The sequence below is a fragment of the Felis catus genome, chromosome C1 (genome assembly GCF_018350175.1).
Source record: "Felis catus isolate Fca126 chromosome C1, F.catus_Fca126_mat1.0, whole genome shotgun sequence".
Lineage (NCBI taxonomy): Eukaryota > Metazoa > Chordata > Mammalia > Carnivora > Felidae > Felis > Felis catus.
In genome coordinates, this window is record NC_058375.1 from 191,797,909 (window position 1) to 191,819,619 (window position 21,711).

General features: G+C 47.0%; 1 protein-coding gene across 1 annotated transcript in view; it reads left to right on the top strand.

Moving 5' to 3' along the window:
• The first annotated feature begins 10,631 nt into the window (after positions 1-10,631).
• ZDBF2 (zinc finger DBF-type containing 2) overlaps positions 10,632-21,711 on the top strand; it is a 49,019-nt gene continuing 37,939 nt past the window's right edge. Inside the window, exon 1 of the mRNA XM_045034376.1 lies at positions 10,632-10,877. The gene's annotated coding sequence lies outside the window, so the exon portion shown is untranslated. The remainder of the gene's footprint in view (positions 10,878-21,711) is intronic.

A 21,711-nucleotide genomic window follows, 5' to 3' on the forward strand; every position in this document is an offset into this window, starting at 1 on the left:
CAATAAATATAAGAATTGATTTCACACTGGTTACTGTATTAGTTTTCTGTTGCTATGTATCAAGTTGCCACAGTCTGAGCGGTTAAAGGAACTCGTTCATAGTCACAATTCTTGTAGTCACAGCTGCTGGAGGGTGTACATGGAGTTGGGGAAGGTCTCTCCCCTAGTCATGTTCACAGGGACAGAAGTCCCTATATCTATGGCTAAGGTCCTGAATAATGCCTTCTTTACCTGAATAATGCCTGAATAACTACCATCTTTACAACTGTCATACTTTTTTTTTCCTTTGTGTTCTGTGCCTGACATTACACACTGTACCCCACTGCTGCTCTGACCCTTGGCTCCTGACCCACATCATGTGCGGCACCTTCCTGTCTCCGTCCCTCAGCACTGCGCTGCGTCCTACCCAGCACACACCCCGGTTCTGTAGGTGATACCATATGCGGGATGGTTCTCCCTCCCGTCCCACAGCCCTGTCCCCAGATACTATTCAGTAACAAAGGTTTTTTGCCTCACTGTACTATATTCAGGTTCCTAAAACAGGGCCATCTGTGCACTTCTTTGTAAAATCCGAGTATGAGCAAATCCTGTTAAGTTATTTTCACTGAAACGTCCATATGGAAGCACCCTGGCTTTGCGATCAGGATCGTCACACTTCCCCATCTCCCAGGTGATATTTGGTCATCCCCTTTTGTCTTCAGCAAGACTCCTGGAGGTGGGTGTAGCCAGAACCCCCTTTTACCCTGATGTTGCTCATAGTAATTTCCATGCGCTGTCCCACAGACTCCTTGTCTCCAAATACCTACCTGCTCAAGTTGTATTTGAAGTTGGCCCCAGTCTGTCTGTGAAGCCCCAGTTGGAAGGGTCCTTATAACGAATGGTAAGTCCTGAACAAAGTTTGCATTCCCATCTTAACAAGGGTCACTGAATACCTTTTGCTTTAAGCAGGACTCTTGAGATGCGCTGAATCCCAGCACCATGGGTGACCCCCGTCTCAGCAACTGTGCTGACTCCGTGAGCAGCAGACGATACCGCACGGCACCTGCGCCCCTTGGTGGATCCTTAGGCGGTGTTGTATCTTGGTACCGTGCCTCAGTACCGTACCTCGGTACCGTACTGCAACTGCCTTCGGCATTTCCAGGCCTTTCTAGGCGCTGATAGGTAAGGACGATTCCTTGTTTCGCCACCTAGGTCAGGCACATGAACTTTCTCTTGGACTTTCTGTGCACTTCCGTGTCAAATAGAGTACATCTGTCAGCATGCTAAGTCTGTTTCCCCAGAATCTCCACTGTCCACTTCTGATCACATGGATGGATATCCATTGGGGTCACCATCCTTACCATCTTCCATTCAGGTCTGATCACCTTGCCCTGGCTTTAGCAAGAATCCTCAGAGCTGGTTTATGCAGAACCTTCTGTATTCTTGACCTCTACTCTTAGGAATTTTTGATCAATGCACTGTCCTCCATCCTGCTCCTTGGCTACAATTGCACACGTGGTGTTGCCGCACTCAGAGTTGAGGCCTGTCCACTCCCCACCCCCGTGTAAAGCCCAATTGCAGAAGTCCCTGTACCTGAAGACCACATTACAATCCCTAAGAAGTGTCATTAGTGTACTTGCCCTGTAACCGTGGCACTCTGTGGGAAACCACACCGCGGCATCACCCTCCCGGGGCACCATTCTCCATTCTTTGTACTGGCGATTCTACCAATACCGCTATACTGTATCCACGTGGGACATGTGGTATTTGTCTGTCTTGTGCCTTGGGTATTGTGCTGAGCAAAATGTCCTCTATGTGCGCTCACCCTGTAGCATGGGAAAAGGCTTCCCCACCCCCAGCAAGGCTGCCTAGTATTCCAGTGTATGCATACACCCCATTTTCTCTCTCCATTCATCTAGCGACTGACATTTGGGATAGATCCATCTCTAGGCGATTGTGAACAATGTTGCGATAAACATGGGGGTCCACATTACTCTTAGTAGTTCTGGATAATCCCACAAGTGGAATTCCTAGATCATGTGATGCTCCCTCTTTTCAAAATCTTGAGTAGTGTCTATATTGTTTTCTATCAGGGTTGCATAATTATCATTCACACCAACAGCTCTCTAAGGTTCCTAGCTCTCAATTCCCTCCCACCCCAACAATTGTCATTTTTTGTTCTTTTGATAGTGGCCATGCTGATACATGAGATAATATATCATTGTGGCTATCCTTTTTGTTTTTAATGTTTATTAATTTCTGAGAGAGAGAGCGCATGAGTAGAGTAGGGGCAGACAGAGAGGGGGACAGAGGATCCAAAGCAGGCTCCATGTTGATCTCAAGGAGACTGACATGGGGCCTGAACTCATGAAACATGAGATCATGACCTGAGCCAAAATCGGGTGCTCAACAGACTGAGCCACCCAGGATGCCCTCATTGTGGTTTTGATATGCGTTTCTCTGATTAGGGATGTTGGGCATTTTCTCATATGCTTCTGGCAATTGGTAAACTATCTTCGGAGAAATGTCTATTGAATCCAATGCCCATATTTTAATGGGGCTATTTGTTTTGACCTTTTTGAGTTGTAGAAGTCCCTGAAATATGCTGGAGAGCAATCTTCCTACCAGATGTATGATTTGTATTTATGCTCTCCTTTCTGACCACTCCAACATTTTAAAAGTAATCTCTGCATCCAACATGGGCTTGGACACTTGACCACAAGATCAAGATTCGCATCTTCCACTGACTGAGGCAGCCAGATACCCTCTCTGCTTTCTGTCATTTGCCTTTTATGTGGGCGATTCTTGCATTGAAGTGCAAAAGTATTGAAGATTAATACAGTCACATAGGTCAAATTTTTCAAACTTTATAAGGATAATATTTGTGTATTGCATGTGTAATAAAGATAATAATAGATTTTGCATTAATTATTGTAATTTTTTCATTGCTGTGTAAAAAATTGTCACAAGCACAGTGGCCAAACTAAACTCATTAAATAGTCCAAGTTCGGTAGTAAGGATTGCTGAGGCTGTATTTGGAGCTGAGCCAGTCTCTCCCCCATCATGAACCCTGATGGCAGAGGTCCCTATACCTATCGCTGAGGTCCTTAATAAAGCCTATCTCACCATCTGAATGAGTGTGGGTGAATATTTGTTTTCCATAAGGTGGATCTGTGTGTGTCACACTGAACCACCTCTCTACACGTGGTACCAACCTCTGCATTGTACGCAGCAGTAGTGGGGACCATGCACCCCACTTTAGGTGGTGTCCTCCTTGGGGAGCAATGACTAGCACTTCAATGCTTTGTACTGCACGCCGTACCTTGGCCTCCTCTGTGACAACGTTTTTTCATTTGCTGTATATTAGACAGTTTCTGGAACTTTCTCCTAGGCTCATTTGTGCAGGTCCTAGTAAAATTAACTTTTAACATGAACCCTGCTAGGAAAGCTTTGAGCCGAACCCCTGCTTTCCAAATCCGATCGCCATGTCCTGTGTTTGTCAAGAAACCTGCTTTGTTGCTTTAGCCCTTAGTTTCTTCTTAGTAAATACTTCTTAGTAATTTTCCATCACTACCTGGGCACTTTGTGTCATGACACATGGCATGTTTGGGCCCTGATGGATCCCGAGCAGGGCTGTGCAAGGCCAGGGCTCTTCACAGCCCTCCTGGGGGCAGCTTGCGAGGACTCCCCTTTTGGAGCTCCCCCCAGTTTAGTCTGGGGGATCGTGGCCACCCCGCTCGAAGACACCGCGCGGCAGCCATCAAGTGCAAGTGCGCCACCAGCAGCGTTTCCCTTCCGGCCGTGGCTGCCGCCGTGGGGTCGCGTTGGTGAGCAGGGCCAGTCCCAGGCTGTGCGTCCTGGGCTGCGTGGGGTGATCCTCGATGCCGGCAGCCCGTGGGCCTCCATACGTGGCCTGCGGACTGTTCTGAGCGGAAACAGTGGGATACCGACAGGGAAATGATGGCCCTGAAGGAAGAAGCTCATATTTGCTCCTAGTCCCCCAAACGGGAGCCGCGGCAGGGCCGGCGGGGCCGGGAGGGAAGCAGCCTGGGGTCAGCAGGCAGAGGGCAGAGGGCAGAGGGCACTGTGGGTGCAGCCAGTAGGGGGGATTTCTGGAGAAGCAGCGGGCAAAGCGACGTAAAGGAGAGGCGCACACTTAGGCTTTAACTGCTTCTGCCAGGCTCTTTGCTTCGCTGGCAGGTAATTGTCGTAGTCGTCTCTTCTGGTGCTTTGCGTTTCCATGGTGGGCGTCGAAACGTCTCCCCTTTCGTTTAGATGTTATTAATTGGGGTCCTCCCTCCTTTGTCTTGGTTAGTTTAACTAAAACTTGTCAATTTTGTTTATCTTTTTAAATAGGGAACCCTTGGGGCACCTGGGTGACTCAGTCACTTGAACGTCCAACTTTGGCTCAGGTCAAGGGCTTGCCCTTAATGAGTTCGAGCCCCACATCAGGCTCGCAGCTGTCAGCCTGTCAGCTCAGCACCGGCTTCAGATTTTCTGCCTTCCTCTCTCTGCCCCACTTGCACTCTGTCAAAAATAAATAAACATTAAAAAAGGGGGGGGGCACCTGGGTGGCTCAGTTGGTTAAGCATCTGACTTCGGCTCAGGTCATAATCTCGCGGTCCGCGGGTTTGAGCCCCATGTTGGGCTCTGTGCTGGCAACTCAGAGCACGGAGCCCCCTTCAGATTCTGTGTCACCCTCTCTGCCCCCTCCCTGTCACACACACTGTCTCTCAAATTAAATAAACATTTAAAATTTTTGAAAAAAAAAGGGAACTCTTATTTCATTGATCTTCCTATTGTTCTTCTATCTATAGTTCCTTGATTTCTGCTCCATCCACATTGTTTCCTTCCTACTGCTGATTTTAGTAGGCTGTTTGCGCTATTCGTCCCTGAGGTTACAGGTAGGTTGTTAGTTGAGATATTTCTGTGTTGTTAATATAGTACTTTTAGGTACAAACGACTTCTGAGAACTGCTTTGCTGCATCTCATGAACTTTGTTATGATGTATTTTCATTTCTGATTGTGTCAAGATAATTTGTCTTCCCTTTGGTTTACTTGCGACACCCGTTGGTTGTTCTGGAGTTGAGGTACGATTTCTAGAGGTTTGTCAACATTTCTGTTTTTCTCCTGGTAATAATTTCTGTCTTCATACCACTGTGGCCTGAAAAGAACGCAATATGATTCCAGATTGACATCTAGCCCATCGCGCACCCTTGCAGGCGCTCAGCGGGGGGTGGTAGGAGACACTCTATTGTGGCGTCTTGGGGTGTGGCTCCCTGTATGACCATGAGGATCTCTCAGTCCGTCTTCAATCTTAGGATATTGTGCTACTTAGAAATTGCTGCTTCCCCTAGACAGTGAGCCATAGCTGAGAGCCCAAGAGACAGACTCTATGAAACACTTCACCCCACCTGGGTCAGTTTTACTTTTCCTTAAGGATTTTTTGCGAAAAATACTCAATTTTTGTTAACTATCATCTTAACCATTTTGAAGTGTACGTATCGTATTAAGTATGTGCATTTTGTGTTGAAAACTTCCGTAAATATTTTTTACCTTGCACATCTGAAACCCTATATTCAATACAATAATATCTCCTCTCTTCTTCGAAGCCTTTGGTCACTGCCAATTGCCATCATTTCCAGGAGTTTTGTCTACTTTAGATACTTCAAACGAATGGCATCATACAATACAGACCACATTTTCTTTTTTGACACTGGCTTATATCTCTTAGCATGATGTCCTTGAGGTTCGTTCATGCAGTTGTACTGGTCAAGGTTTTTGTTTCTTTTTTTTTTAAGTTATTTATTTATGTATTTTTGAGACAGAGAAAAAGCACACATGCATACAAGTGGGGTAGGGGCTGAGATAGAGAGAGCGGGAGAGAGAATCCCAAGCAGCTTCTTCATTGTCAGTGCAGGGCCCAATGCAAGGCTTGAACTCATGAGCTCATGAACTCCTGATCATGAGATCATGATCTGAGACAAAATCACACGCTTGACCAATTGAGCCTCCAAGTTGCGCGCCGCTTTTTAAAAATGTTTATTTTAGAGAGAGAGGCAGACATAGTGACAGAGACAGAGACAGAGAACACACACAAGAAAGTAGCAGAGAGAGGGGAACAGAGAATCTGATGTGGGTGCTGCACTGACAGCACAGAGCGTGATGTGGGCTCGAACTCACGAATCAGAAGATCATGAGGTGAGCCAAGGTTGGAGACTCAACCTATGGAGCCACCCAGGTGCCTCTCATTTCTTTTTTTTAAGTAGGCTTCATGCCCAGCACAGAACCCAATGCTGAACTTGAACTCAGGACCCCGAGGTCATGACCTAAGCTGATGTCAAGAGTTGAACACTTAGCGGACTAAGCCACCCAGGCGACCCTACTGTAATAGTTCTCTAATAGTTACAAACTGGCACACACACACAGTGGCATAAATGCAACCCATTTATTTGTACAACTTCTGTAGTCAGAACTGGCCGGGGTCGATTTGGAGATGAGCCCGTCTCCTCCCCAGTTTCAAATCACAATGGCAGAGGTCGCCCTGTGTATTGCGAAGGAACGGAATAAGGCTTTTCTGATCATCTTAACACGTGTCATTATGTATTTTTTTCATTACTGAGTTCTGTGCAGAACAGGTGGCTCTGGAACGCACTGCTGCTCTGTACCTCTGCCCCTGCCCCGCGTCACGTGCAGCGCCTTACCTGGCTCCGTCCCTCAGCACTGCACTGCGTCCTACTCAGCGCCACCCCGCGGTTCGGGAGATGGTACCATACGCGGGATGGTTCTCCCTAGCGTCGAGCGGCCCGAGACCAGGGTAGGCTTTGGTAACACAGATTCTTTCCGAACTACATTCACGTTCCTGAAGCTTCTCCTGGGTCAGCTGTGCACTTCTTGGTAAAATCCGAGTATGAGCAGATCCTGCTAAGATACTTTCACCGAAATATCCGCATGTGAGCACCCTGGGTTTGTGATCAGGATCATCACTCTTCCCCATCTCCCAGGTGATATTTGGTCACCCCCTTCTGTCTTCAGCAAGCCTCCTGTTAGATGGGATTAGCCAGAACCCCCCTTTCCTCTGATGTTCCTGGTAGTAATTTCCATGCGGTGTCCCACGGGCTCCTTGTCTCCAAATGTCCACCCGCTCATGCTGTATTTGTTGTTGGTCCCAATCTGTCCTGCACTGTAAGTTCCCAGTTGGAGGGGTCCTTATAACTAACGCTAAGTCCTGATTAGTTTGCATTCCTGTCCTAGCGAGGGTCTTTAAATACTCCTTTCCCTTAACGGGGCTATTGTGATGCACTACATTCCGCTGCCTTAGGCGACAACACACCTCAGCAACTGTGCTGAGTCCGTGAGCGAGCAGCTTCCGATGCCGTGCGGCAGCCGCGCCCCTCGGTGGTTCCGTAGGCGGCATCGTACCTCGGTACCGTACCTTAGTACCGTCCCTGGTGCCGGACTGCAGCTGTACCTGGGCACTTCCAGGCCTTTCCAGGCACTGCGTGGTGACGTGGATTCTTTGTTTCACCACCCAGGTCAGGCACATGACCTTTCTCTTAGACGTTCTGTGCACTTCCTTGTCAAATGGAGTTGTAACTCCCACCTTGATAGATCTATTTCCCCAGGACCTGCACCCTCCTCTTCTGATCGCTTGCATGGATGTCTCATCGGGTTCATCATTCTTACCATCTCCCATTCAGGTCTTGATCACCTGGACATGTCTTCGTCAAGAATCCTCAGAGCTGGTTTATGCAGAACCCTCTTTATTCTTGATATTAGCTCCTAGGAATTTTTGATCAATGCACTGTCCTCCATCCTGCTCCTTGGCTACAATTGCACACGTGGTGTTGCCGCACTCAGAGTTGAGTCCTGTCCACCCCCCACCCCCGTGTAAAGCCCAATTGCAGAAGTCCCTGTACCTGAAGACCACATTACAATCCCTAAGAAGTGTTATTAGTGTACTTGCCCGGTAACAGTGGCACTCTGTGGGAAACCACACCGTGGCATCACCCTACTGGGGCACCATTCTCCATTCTTTGTACTGGCGATTCTACCAATACCGCTATACTGTATCCCCGTGGGACATGCAGTATTTGTCATTCTTGTGCCTGGGGTACTGTGCTGAGCAAAATGTCCTCTATGTGCGCTCACACTGTAGCACGAGAAAAGGCACCCCCCCCCAAGGCTGCCCTAGTATTCCAGTGTATGCTTATACCCCATTTTCTCTCTCCATTCATCTAGCGACTGACATTTGGGATAGATCCATCTCTAGGCGATTGTGGACAATGTTATGATGAACATAGGGGTCTAATAATGTTTCAGACACTAGCTTTAGTAGTTGTGGCTAATACCACAGGTGGGATTCTTGGGTCATGTGATCTTCCCTCCTTTTATAATTTTGAGCAAACTCTGTACTATTTTCTGTCATGGGTACATAATTAACACTCATACCAATAGTGCTCTTGTGTTCCTAGCTCTCATTTCTGCACCCCCCGCTTCAATTGTCATTTTTTTGTACCTTTGTTAGTGGTCATGCTGAGGTGTGAGTTAACAGATCATTGTGGTTTTGATATGCATTTCCCTTAAGAGTAGCGATGCTGGGCATCTTTTCATATGCTTGTTGGTAATTTGTATACCTTCTTGGGAAAATATCTGTTGAATCTACTGCCCATATTTTATTTTTTTAAATTTTTAAAAAATGTTTAAGTATTTTTGAGAGAGAGAGAGAGAGAGACAGACTGTGATGTGGGGAGAGGCAGAGAAATAGGGAGCCACAGGATCTAAAGCCGGTCCAGGCTCTGTGCTGACAGCCCCGATGCGGTGCTCGAACCTAGGAACCGTAAGATCATGACCTCAGCTGAAGTTGGACGCCTGACCGATTGAGCCACCCAGGCGTTTTTTTCTTTTAATTTTTTTAACGTTTATTTATTTTTGAGAGAGAGAGAGAGAGAGAGAGAGAGACAGAGAGAGAGAGAGAGCCGGGGAGAGGCAGAGAGAGAGAGAGAGAGTGCCCATATTTTAATGGATCTGTATGTCGTCGTGATCTTGCTAAGTTGTAAAAGTTCCTGAAATATGCTGGGTAGCAGCTGTCCTGTGTTTAGCAAGAATCCTGTTCTGACCTGTTCTAACCAGAATCCCCTTCTTTTCCTCTTAAGCACTTTTCCATCATTGCCAGGGCTCTGCTCTGTAGGCATATTTCCCCCTTGCTGCACTGTGTTTGGAGGGAAGGGCGGTCTCCCCCCACCACCAAGTGAGGTCCCAGGCAGAGGGTCCCTGTATCTATTGCTATGATCCCAGCAATGTCCATCTCACGATCCTAGCACGAGTCACGGAGTATTCTGCCTCCGCGGTGGCTCCTGGTAGGTCACACCATGCAGCCTGATGGCAACACGACCCTGCTCCTCAGCCCCAGAGGCGCTCCTAGGCGGCACCTGGCGCCATAGCACATGGCGTGTTTGGGCCTCATCTGGGTCCCGTGTGGGGCTCTGCGGGTTTGCCCTCCTCACAGCACTCTTGGGGGCAGCTTGGGAGGACTCCCCTCTTGAAGCTCCCCCCAGTTTAGTCTGGAGGATCTTAGCCACCCCGATCAAAGGCGACACCGCGCGGCAGCCATCAAGTGCAAGTGCGCCACCAGCAGCGTTTCCCTCCAGGCCCTGGCCGCCGCCGTGGGGTTGCGTTGGTGAGCAGGGCCAGTCCCAGGCTGTGCGTCCTGGGCTGCGTGGGGTGATCCTCGATGCCGGCAGCCCGTGGGCCTCCATACGTGGCCTGCTACTGTTCTGAGCGGAAACAGTGGGATACCGACAGGGAAATGATGGCCCTGAAGGAAGAAGCTCGTATTTGCTCCTCCTCCCCCAAACGGGAGCCGCGGCAGGGCCGGCGGGGCCGGGAGGGAAGCAGCCTGGGGTCAGCAGGCAGAGGGCAGAGGGCAGAGGGCACTGTGGGTGCAGCCAGTAGGGGGGATTTCTGGAGAAGCAGCGGGCAAAGCGACGTAAAGGGGAGGCGCACACTTAGGCTTTAACTGCTTCTGCCAGGCTCTTTCCTTCGCTGGCAGGTAATTGTCGTAGTCGTCTCTTCTGGTGCTTTGCGTTTCCATGGTGGGCGTCGAAACGTCTCCTCTTTCGTTTAGATGTTATTAATTGGGGTCCTCCCTCCTTTGTCTTGGTTAGTTTAACTAAAACTTGTCAATTTTGTTCATTTTCTTAGGAAGGGAACTCTTATGTCGTTTTTCTTCCCATTGTTCTTCATCTATAGTTTCTAGATATCTGCTCCACCCACATTACTTCCTTCCTACTGCTAATTTCACTAGATTGTCACGTTATTTGTTCCTGAGGTTACATGTAGGTTGTTAGTTGCGATCTTTCTTTGTTGTTTATTTAGTACTTTTCAGTACAAATATCGGGGCGCCTGGGTGGGTCAGTCGTTTCAGGGTGTGACTCTTGGTTTTGGCTCAGGTCATGGGTTCCCGGTTCGTGGGTTCCAGCCCCACGTTGGGCTCTGTGCTGGCAGCGCAGAGCCTGCTTAGGCTTCTGTCTCTCCCTTTGTCTCTGCTCTTCCCCCACTTGTGCTATCTCTGTCACTCTCAAAATAAATAAATAGACTTAAAAATTTAACAAATGTCTTCTGGGAACTGCTTTTACTGCATCTCATAAACTTTGTTATGAGGTATTTTTATTTCTGATTGTGTCAAGATCATCTGTCTTCCCTTTGGTTTACTTGCCGCACCTGTTGGTTGTTCTGGAGTTGAGGTACGATTTCCAGAGGTTTGTCAAGTTTTCTGTTTTTCTCCTGGTAATATTTTCTGTCTTCATACGACTGTGCCCCAAGAAGAACGCAATACGATTCCAGATTGACATCTAGCCCATCACGCACCGCACCGAGGAGGCACCCAGTGTGGGAAGGTAAGAGACACTCTATTCTGGCATCTTTGGGGGAGGATCTCTCAGTCAGTCTTAAATGTTTGCGATATTGTGCTACATGGAAATTGCTGCTTCCCCTAGACTGTGAGCCATAGCTGAGAGCCCAAGAGACAGACCCTATGATTTCCTTTCCCCCCTTGACATTTATGCCTTTTTGGGGATTTTTTTTTTTTGTGAAAAAATACTTAATTTTTGTTAACTATCATCTTAACCATTTTTTTTAACACTTTATTTTTTTAGAGGCAGAACTCGAGCAGGGAGGGGCAGAGAGAGAGAGAGAGAGGGATAGACAGAATCTGAGGCAGGCACCAGGCTCTGTGATGTCAGCACAGAGTCCGATGTGGGGTTGAACTCACAATCTGCAAGATCATGACCTGTGCCGACTGAGCCACCCAGGTGCTCTCATCTGAACATTTTTAAGTACATTTTGTGTTAAGTAAAATTATTTCGTGTTGAAAAGTTACCTCAGTGTTGTATCCTGCATTTTTGAAACCCCATAATCAGTACAGTGATATGTCTTCTCTCCTTCCCTAGCCTTTGGTAACGGCCACTCTACCATTGTTTCCAAAACTTCTATGTTAGATACTTAAATTAGTGGCATTATACAATACAGATATTTTCTTTTTTTTTTAATTTTTTTAACGTTTATTTATTTTTGAGACAGAGAAAGACAGAGCATGGAGGGTCAGAGAGAGAGAGAGACACACACACACAGAATCCGAAACAGGATCCAGGCTCTGAGCTGTCAGCACAGAGCCCGACACGGGGCTAGAACTCACGGACCGCGAGATCATGACCCGAGCCGAAGTCGGCCGCCCAACTGACTGAGCCACCCAGGCGCCCCCATATTTTCTTTTTTGACACTGGTTTATTTCTCTTAGCATGATGTCCTTGACGTCCATTCATGTAGTTGTATGTGTCAGAATTTTTGTTTCTTAAGCTGCACGGTATTCCTTATATGTATACATTCCATTTTTTGTGTCCATTCATCTAGGGATGGACACGTGGATTAGTTCTATCACTTGGCAGCAGTGAATAATCCTGTGATGAAAATGGAGGTTCAAATTTCTCTTTAAGATCGTACTTTGATTAGTTTTAGATGAATACCGCAAGTGGGATTCCTGGATCATATTATATTATCCCTTTTATGTTTTTGCATAACCTCCATACTGTTTTCTATCTTGGAGCACTATTTACATTCACGCCAGGGGCTCATGTATTCCAACCTGCCCATTTCCCCAGCACAATTGTCATTTTCTATTCCTTTGATAATGGCCGTCCTCGAGATGTGAGGCTTGTCTCGGGGTGTTTTGATGTGCATTTCTCTGATGATTAATGGTGTTGGCCAAATTTTCATACACTTGTTAACCCTATTTATACCCTTTTTGGGGAAATGTTTATCCAAATATCTGCCTATATTTTAGTCAGGTTATTTGTTTTCTTCTTTTTGAGTAGTAGAAGTTCCTCAAATGTGCTGGACAGGAAACCTTTCATGAGCCATATGACTTGCAATTATTATCTCCCATTCTGTGAGTTGCCTTTATCTATTGATTGTTTCCCTTGACCTGCAGAAGTTTTAAAATTTGTTGTAGTCACTTTTGCCTAAAATTATAAGGGCACATTTGTGTATTGCTTGTGTAGTAAATAGGCTAATTGATTTCACATTGATTGCTATAATAGTTTTTCTTTTTTTTTTTTTTGTACTTTTTTATTGTTTAAAAACATTTTAAGTTTATTTATTTATTTTGAGAGAGAGAGAGCGAGAGCGAGCACATGCCAGGGAGGGGCAGAGGGAGAGGGAGGAGATATTCCCAAATAGGCTTCACCCTGCCAGCGCAGGCTCTACTGACGAACTGTGAGGCCACAACATGAGCCAAATCGAGTCAAAACCTTAACCAACCAAGCCACCCAGGTGCCCCTCTTTTTTTTTAAAAAATTTATTTTTGAAAGAGAGAGAGAGAGAACACCAGGGGAGGGGCAGAGAAGGGGGAACAGAGGATCCAATGTGGGCTCTGCGCTGACAGCAGTGAGCTTGAAGAGGGGCTCCAACTCAGGAACTGGGAGATCAGAATTGGAGCTGACGACCAAGACTTAACCCACAGAGCTACCCATGTGCCCCACTTTTTCTTTTATTAAGTAGGCTTCTCACCCAGCAAGGAGCCCAATGGTGAACTTGAACTCAGGACCCTGAGATCATGACCTGAGCTGAGATCAAGAGTTGAACACTTTGTGGACTAAGCCACCCAGGCGACCCTACTGTAATAGTTTTCTAATAGTTACAAACTGGCACACACACACAGTGGCTTAAACGCAACCCATTTATTTGTACAAGTTCTGTAGTCAGAAGTGCCTGGGGTCGATTTGGAGATGAGCCCGTCTCCTCCCCGGTTGCAAGTCACAATGGCAGAGGTCGCCCTGTGTATTGCAAAGGAATGGAATAAGGCTTTTCTGACCATCTTAACACGTATCATTCCGTATTTTTTTTTCATTACTGAGTTCTGTGCAGAACAGGTGGCTCTGGAACGCACTGCTGCTCTGTACCTCTGCCCCTGCCCCGCGTCACGTGCAGCGCCTTACCTGGCTCCGTCCCTCAGCACTGCACTGCGTCCTACTCAGCGCCACCCCGCGGTTCGGGAGGTGGTACCATACGCGGGATGGTTCTCCCTAGCGTCGAGCGGCCCGGGACCAGGGTAGGCTTTGGTAACAAAGATTCTTTCCCGAACTGCATTCAGCTTCCTGAAGCTTCTCCTGGGTCAGCTGTGCACTTCTTGGTAAAATCCGAGTAGGAGCAAATCCTGCTAAGATATTTTCACTGAAATATCCGCATGTGAGCACCCTGGGTTTGTGATCAGGATCGTCACGCTTCCCCATCTCCCAGGTGATATTTGGTCACCCCCTTCTGTCTTCAGCAAGCCTCCTGTTAGATGGGATTAGCCAGAACCCCCCTTTCCTCTGATGTTCCTGGTAGTAATTTCCATGCGGTGTCCCATGGGCTCTTTGTCTCCAAATGTCCACCTTCTTATGTTGTATTTGTTGTTGGTCTGTCTGTCCTGCACTGTAAGTTCCCAGTTGGAGGGGTCCATATAACTAATGATAAGTCCTGAATAAAGTTTGGATTCCCATCTTAAGAAGGGTCATTGAATACCTTTTCCTTTAACAGGTCTATTGTGATGCACCGCATCCTGGCACCATGGGGCACCTTACACCTCAGCAACTGTGCTGACTCCGTGAGTCAGGAAATCGCAGGGCACCTGCGCCCCTTGGTGGTTCCTTAGGTGGCATTGTACCTTGGTTCCGTACTGCAACTGCCTTTGGCATTTCCAGGCCTTTCCGGGAGCTGTTTGATGATGAGGATTCTTTGTTTCACCATCTGGGTCAGGCACGTGAACTTTCTCATAGACTCTCTGTGCACTTCCTATTCAAATGGAGTATTAACTCTCACCTTGCTAAGTCTGTTTCCCCAGAATCTTCACCATTCACTTCTGATCACATGGATGGATATTCATTCGGGTCATTATCCTTACCATCTTCCACTCATGTCTGATCACTTCAACCCGTCTTTCACAAGAATCCTCAGAGCTGGTTTATCCAGAACCCTCTTTATCCTCGATGTTTTCTCTTAAAATTTTTTTACTGATCCACTGTCCTTAATCCTGCCCCTTGGCGACAGTTGCACACGTGGTGTTGCTATATTCGGAGTTGAGTCCTGTTCACCCCGCTGTAAAGCCCGGTTGCAGAGGTCCCTGTACCTACTGCAGTGCTTCTGAGTGAAGGCCGCGTTACCATCCCTAACAAGTGTCACTGGGTGGACTGCCCCATAACGGTGGCACTCTGTGGGAAGCCATACTGTGGTACCACTGTGCGGGGACACCATTCTCCATTCTTTGTACTGGCGATCTTACCAATAGCCCTCTACTGTATCCACGTGGGACATGCGGTGTTTGTCTTTATTTGCCTGGGGTACTGTGCTGAGCATAATGTCCTCTATGTGCGCTCACCATGTAGCACCGGAAAAGGCACCCCCCCCCCCCGAAGGCTGCCCTGGTATTCCAGTGTATGCTTACATCCCATTTTCTCTTTCCGCTCATCTAGCAATTGACATTTGGGATAGATTCATCCTTTGGCAATTGTGAACAATGTTGCGATGAACAGGGGCCACCAAATATCTTTCAGACTCTACTTTTAGTAGTTCTGGATAATACCACAAGTGGGATTCCTGGATCATGTGATACTCCCTCTTTTCATAATTTTGAGTAATCTCTATACTGTTTTCTACCAGGGGTACATAATTATCATTTATGTTAACAGCGCTCTAATGTTCCTACCTCTCAGTTCCCTCCCCACCGCAACAACTGTCATTTTTTTGTTCTTTTGATAGTGGTCATGCTGATACATGTGAGAAGATATATCATTGTGCTTATCTTTAAAAAAAATTTAAATGTTTATTTTTGAGAGACAGAGCATGAGCAGGCGAGGGGAGGATAGAGACGGAGGCACAGAATCTGAAGTAGGCTCCAGGCTCAGAGCCTGATGCAGGGCTTGAACTCACAAACAGTGAGATCATGACCTGAGCTGAAGTCGGATGATTAACTGACTAAGCCACCTAGGTGCCCCTGGTTGTCTTTTTTTTTTTTTTTTTTTAACGTTTATTTATTTCTGAAAGAGGGAGAGTGAGAGAGAGCCAGAGAGAGTGAGCGAGTGAGCGCACGGGCAGGGGAGGGGCAGACGGAGAGGGGGACAGAGGATCCAAAGTAGGCTCAGCACTGATCTCAATGAGCCTGATGTGGAGTCTGAACTCAGGAACCTCAAGATCATGACCTGAGCCAAAATCAGGTGCTCAACAGACTGAGGCACCCAGGAGCCTCTTATTGTGGTTTTGATATGCATTTCTCTGATTAGCGATGTTGGGCGTTTTTTCATATGCGTTTTTCATACGTTTTTTTCATAAATTGTTGGCAATTTAAAGCATCTTTTGAGAAATGTCCATTGAATCTACTGCCCATATTTTAATGGGGCTATTTGTTTTGACCTTTTTGAGTTGTAGAAGTCCCTGAAATGTACTGAACAGGAATCTTCTTATCAGATATGTTTCCCGATTATGTTCTCCTTTCTGACCATTCCAACATTTTTCAAAAAGTACTCTCTACACCCAACGTGGCGCTTGGACTCTTGACCACAAGATCCAGAGTTGCATCCTCCACTGACTGAGGCAGCCAGGTACCCTCCCTCCTTTTCTGTCATTTGTCTTTTATTTGGTTGATTCTTGCATTGAAGTGCAAAAGTTTTAAACCCTGATATAGTCTCATAGGTCAAAATTTTAAACTTTATAAGGATAATATTTGTGTACTGCTTGTGTAATAAAGATAATAATAGATGTCACATTGATTACTGTAATTTGTTTTATTGCTGTGTAAGAGATTGTCGCAAGCGCAGCGGCTAAAGAAAACTCATTAAATAGTCCAAGTTCGGTAGTAAGGATTGCTGAGGGTGTATTTGGAGCTGAGCCAGTTTCTCTCCCATCATGAACCCTGATGGCAGAGGTCCCTATACCTATCGCTGAAGTCCTTAATAAAGCCTATCTCACCATCTGAATGAGTGTGGGTGAACATTTGTTTTCCGTAAGGTGGATTTGTGTGTGTCACACTGAACCACCTCTGTACACATGGTACCAGTCTCTGCATTGTACGCAGCAGTAGGGGGGACCATGCACCCCACTTTAGGTGGTGTCCTCCCTGGGGAGCAACCCTTAGCACCTCAGTGCTCTATACTGCGCACTGTACCTCTGCCTCCTCTGTGACAGTTTTTTGTTTGTCATACCTTAGACAGTTTCTGGAATTTTTTCCTAGTGTCATTTGTGCAAGTCCTTGTAAAATCCACTTTTAACAAGAACCCTGCTAGTTCAGCTTTGAGCTGAAGCCCTGCTTTCCACATCTGATCACCGTGTCCTGTGTTTAGCAAGAATCCTGTTCTGTTGCTTTAACCAGAATCCCCTTGGTTTCCTCTTAGCACTTTTCCATCACTGCCAGGGCTCTGCTCTGTGTTTGGAGGGAAGGGCCGTCTCTCCCCGAAGTGAGGTCCCAGGCGGAGGGTCCCTGTATCTATTGCTATGATCTGAGCGATGTCCATCTCACGATTCTAGCAAGGGTCACGGAGTATTCTGCCTCTGCGGTGGCTCGTGGTAGGTGACACCATGCAGCCTGATGGCACCACGACCCTGTTCCTCAGCCCCAGAGGCGCTCCTAGGCGGCACACGGCGTATTTGGGCCTCGTCTGGGTCCTGTGCGGGGCTCTGCGGGTTTGCCCTCCTCACAGCACTCCTGGGGGCAGCTTGAGAGGACTCCCCTCTTGGAGCTCCCCCCAGTTTAGTCTGGAGGATCTTAGCCACCCCGATCAAAGGCGACACCGCGCGGCAGCCATCAAGTGCAAGTGCGCCACCAGCAGCGTTTCCCTTCCGGCCGTGGCTGCCGCCGTGGGGTCGCGTTGGTGAGCAGGGCCAGTCCCAGGCTGTGCGTCCTGGGCTGTGTGGGGTGATCCTCGATGCCGCCAGCCCGTGGGCCTCCATACGTGGCCTGCGGACTGTTCTGAGCGGAAACAGTGGGATACCGACAGGGAAATGATGGCCCTGAGGGAAGAAGCTCGTATTTGCTCCTAGTCCCCCAAACGGGAGCCGCGGCAGGGCCGGCGGGGCTGGGAGGGAAGCAGCCTGGGGTCAGCAGGCAGAGGGCAGAGGGCAGAGGGCACTGCGGGTGCAGCCAGTAGGGGGGATTTCTGGAGAAGCAGCGGGCAAAGCGACGTAAAGGAGAGGCGCACACTTAGGCTTTAACTGCTTCTGCCAGGCTCTTTGCTTCGCTGGCAGGTAATTGTCGTAGTCGTCTCTTCTGGTGCTTTGCGTTTCCATGGTGGGCGTCGAAACGTCTCCTCTTTCGTTTAGATTTTATTAATTGGGGTCCTCCCTCCTTTGTCTTGGTTAGTTTAACTAAAACTTGTCAATTTTGTTCATTTTCTTAGGAAGGGAACTCTTATTTCGTTGATCTTTTCTTTTGTCCTTTCATTGTCTATTTCACCGATTTCTGCTGAGATATTATTTTTGTACCTGCTGCTAATATTTGGTGTTGGGGGTTGTTTTTTCTGTTTTTCCCTGTTGTTCATGTTAGAGTGTTATTTGTGATCTCTCTTCATTCTTTTTGTTTTTTTTTTTTTAAGTTTATTTATTTTGAGAGAGATGGAGAGCAGGGGCAGAGAGAGAGACAGAGAGAGAGAATCCCAAGCAGGCTCAGCTCTGTCAGTGCAGAAGTGGATGTGGGGCTCGAACCCAGGAACTGTAGGTCATGACCTGAGCTGATACCAACCGTTGGAGGCTTTACCAACTGAGCTATGCAGGCGCCCCTGTTCATTCTTAATGTCATTTTTAATAAAACATTATGCTGAGAACTCCTTTTGCTTTATCTTACAGTCTTCGTTGTTTTTGTGTTTGTTTGTTTGTTTCTGGGTACTTTTTGATTTGTTTTGACTTCCTCTTTGGTTAATGTGTTTGTTCTGGGGTCTGGTATAAATCTACACGTTTGGGAATTTTCCAAAATTCTCCCGTTAGTGAATTTTGCCTTCATACCGCTATGCCCAGAAAAGAACTTAATACGATTCCAGAGCCAACACTCTAGCCTACCGGACGCTCTTGGAGGCACTCTATGCGGTATGTTAGGAGACACTGTATTGCGGAGGCTTCGTGAGTGGCTGTGCAAGTGCCAAAGAGCACTCAGCCCTTTGAGCTCTCCAATTTTAGTCTGGGAAATCATGGCAACACCTGATAAAAGAACACAGTTCAGTAGTCATCACGCAGTAAGTGTGTCAACAGCCAACGTGCCCTTTAGGCAGTGACCATGGCTGCTTGCTTTAGCTGATGTGTCCAAACAGTTGAAAGAGATGGTGTCTCTTTCTCGTGTGTAACGTCGTTGCTGCCTGCACCAATTGTTCTAATAATGTACCGTGGACTTGTTTTGAGGAGAAATCATAAGAGACACGGACATAAAGTGATTGCCGTGAATGAAAATATTTTCATTACACTCACCAACGTCCCTTAGAAACAGATGGCAGGCTGGCTGGAAAGGCCACTGGGGAAGGAGTTTGCATGATTAGCAGAGAGAGGGGGTAGGGAGACTGCAGGCAGGAGCATTAATGGAGATTTTCTCGGGAAGGAATGCTAAACAAGGTAAGCAAGGCGTACAAGCTATTATTGGAGAGTTGCAGAGTTTTTGTGGACTCAGGGCTATAGGATGGTCTCTAGTTGTCTGGTACTTTGCCCAGTAGTGATTAGGGCAGGGAATTGAGTCCTGGGCTGTCGAGGTGGCTTGAAAGGATGTTGGGGATGTGGAGTCAGGGACTGGTTCACTTGCATATCAAAGCTTTGCTAGTAGGCAATTTGTTATTGCTTGGAATTAGTTAATCCAGGGTGGGTGGTTTCCTTGAGTCTAATACCTCCTAATTCCACATACCTAAGAAAATATAGTTATAAAATATTTATTCATTGGGGAGCCTGGCTCAGTCGGTTAAGTGTTGGACTCCTATTTTCAGCTCAGGTCATGATATTGTGATTCATGAGTTAGAGCCCCACGTTGGGCTCCAGGCTGACAGTTCAGAGCCTGCTTGGGATTCTCTCTCTCTCTGCTCCTCACTTGCTCATTCTCTTTCTCTTTCTCAAAATAAATAAATAGACTTAAACTATACTCATTTTGAGAGAGCAAGAGAGCACGCACATGGACACATTCAGGGGAGGAGCAGAGAGAGACAGAGAGAGAGAGAGAGAGAGAGAGAGAGAGAGAATCCCAGGCAGGCTCCTCGATGTGAGTGCAGAGCCTGGCATGGGGCTTGATCTCATGAAGCGTGAGATCACGACCTAAGCCAAAATCAAGAGCCAGACGCTTAACCACCCAGCCACCCAGGTGCCCCGAGAAAACATAGTTACTACTATTGGCCCTGTGATGCTCAGGCATCTCCAGGTGTTTTGGTGGAACTGTGCAGATATGTTAGCCTTAGTAGATATGCAAGATGCATATCTTCTATAGATCTGCTGTGCAATGTTGTGCTCAGAAACAAGAATACTACATTGTACACTAAGAATCTGTTAAGGGGGTATATCTCATGTTGAATGTTCTTACCCCAATAAAATAAAATATTACAAAACAAGTATAATAGTAGGGAACTACATTACTGAAATATTTTAAGAGGCAAACAAGGAGAAAACACACCCATTAGTAAGATTAGCCTAACCTGGAAGTTGGTTCCCAGCCAGCCATGAAAATAAGTTAGGGATTTGTACCATACATACAGGTCAAAGAATCGTGATCCATGTTTCATAGATATAATGCCTCAAAACCTTGGGCAACATTAGATAAAGTCTTAGACGTTCGTTGATAGTTCTGTGTGACTTGATTTTGTCTATTGATGGCAGTGACTCTGGTTGAAAAGCCTGCAACTCCCAACGATGTGACCTGTTCCCCAAAAGGGAATGAAAATAGGGTCACGGCTATGCCTTTGCCAAAGTGAGGTTGAAGGGAATGGTGCTTCTTGAGATTGATATATAGTCATGGGAAACCCCGGTGTGAGCAGGATTGAATGGGAATCCCATTTTCGTAGGGCAACACCAGGTACAGGTGACATTGATTTCTGTTATTAGGGCCATAAGAAAAGCCCAATCCTGAAGTACGTGGCTTCGGGCAAAATTGTTTTTTTTTTTTTTTCGTGGACTTTCGTGTGCTGTATGAAGGCCAGACATCTCCGTTGGGATGGAGCAAAAATGCCAATAATGTTTAGCAGTGAGGGTTGGTACAAATCCTATCCAGAGGGCCCCCTAATTAGAACGGTTGTTTGAAATCTTAGGAGCTTGGTATAATGGAAGTATTGAAGCGAATTGGACCTGTTCTCGGCTGCTTAACCTTCACTTATAGGCGATCTCGGAACTATGTCGGTGGGATATGCATGTAGAAGTAGGACAGTGGTTGGTTTATGGATCTCAAGCCCCACGATTGCAGGCAGTTAAACTCTGTGCTGCCATTCCTGTCGATTGTAAATATTGCTAGTATCAGAATGACTTTGGGGAAGACAGGTGCATGGTCTTTGGCTTTAAACGTATGGGTGGTAAGGTTGCTAGGCAAAGAATGAGTGGTTGTTGGCGGCTATGCAAAGTCTGATGATGAAGCAGATTTAGAAAGCTGGGTTGGGGTGCCTGGGTGGCTCAGTCGGCTCGGTGTCCGACTTCGGCTCAGGTCATGATCTTAGAATTGGGCTCTGTGTCGACAGCTGGAGCTTGCCTTGGATTCTGTGTCTCCGTCTCTGTGCCCTGCCCCCACTCGTTCTCTGTCTCTCTCTCTCTCTCTCTCTCAAAAATAAATAAATATTAAAAAAAAAAAGTTGGGTTGGTGAAGTGAAGGGGTGTGGTGAGTGGATGGTAGTGGTCTAACTACCATTCTGACAGGAGCTAACAGGAATCAGCCAAGACGCAAAGACGCATAGCATGACACATAGAAAGGGCCAGTCTTGTGAACGGAAAATTAAACATGGAGTCTAGCTGTAGTTGAGGGTACATTTCAAGTGACAGCCTCAAAGATACATTTTTTTATGAGCCCCTGTGAACCTTTTCTGTGTGCTTCACTTCCCTCCGTGAATGTTCTTCTCTGTCTAAGCAGATCCTACTCACCTCCCCAGGCCGAGCTCAAGTTTGCGCTTAACTACTCGCATTGGAGGGCGAATTTTGAGAGATACTGTCAAGATACGTGTTTCTGATCCTGTCGTTTATCTTACTGATCCCAGGTTTCCTAGCATT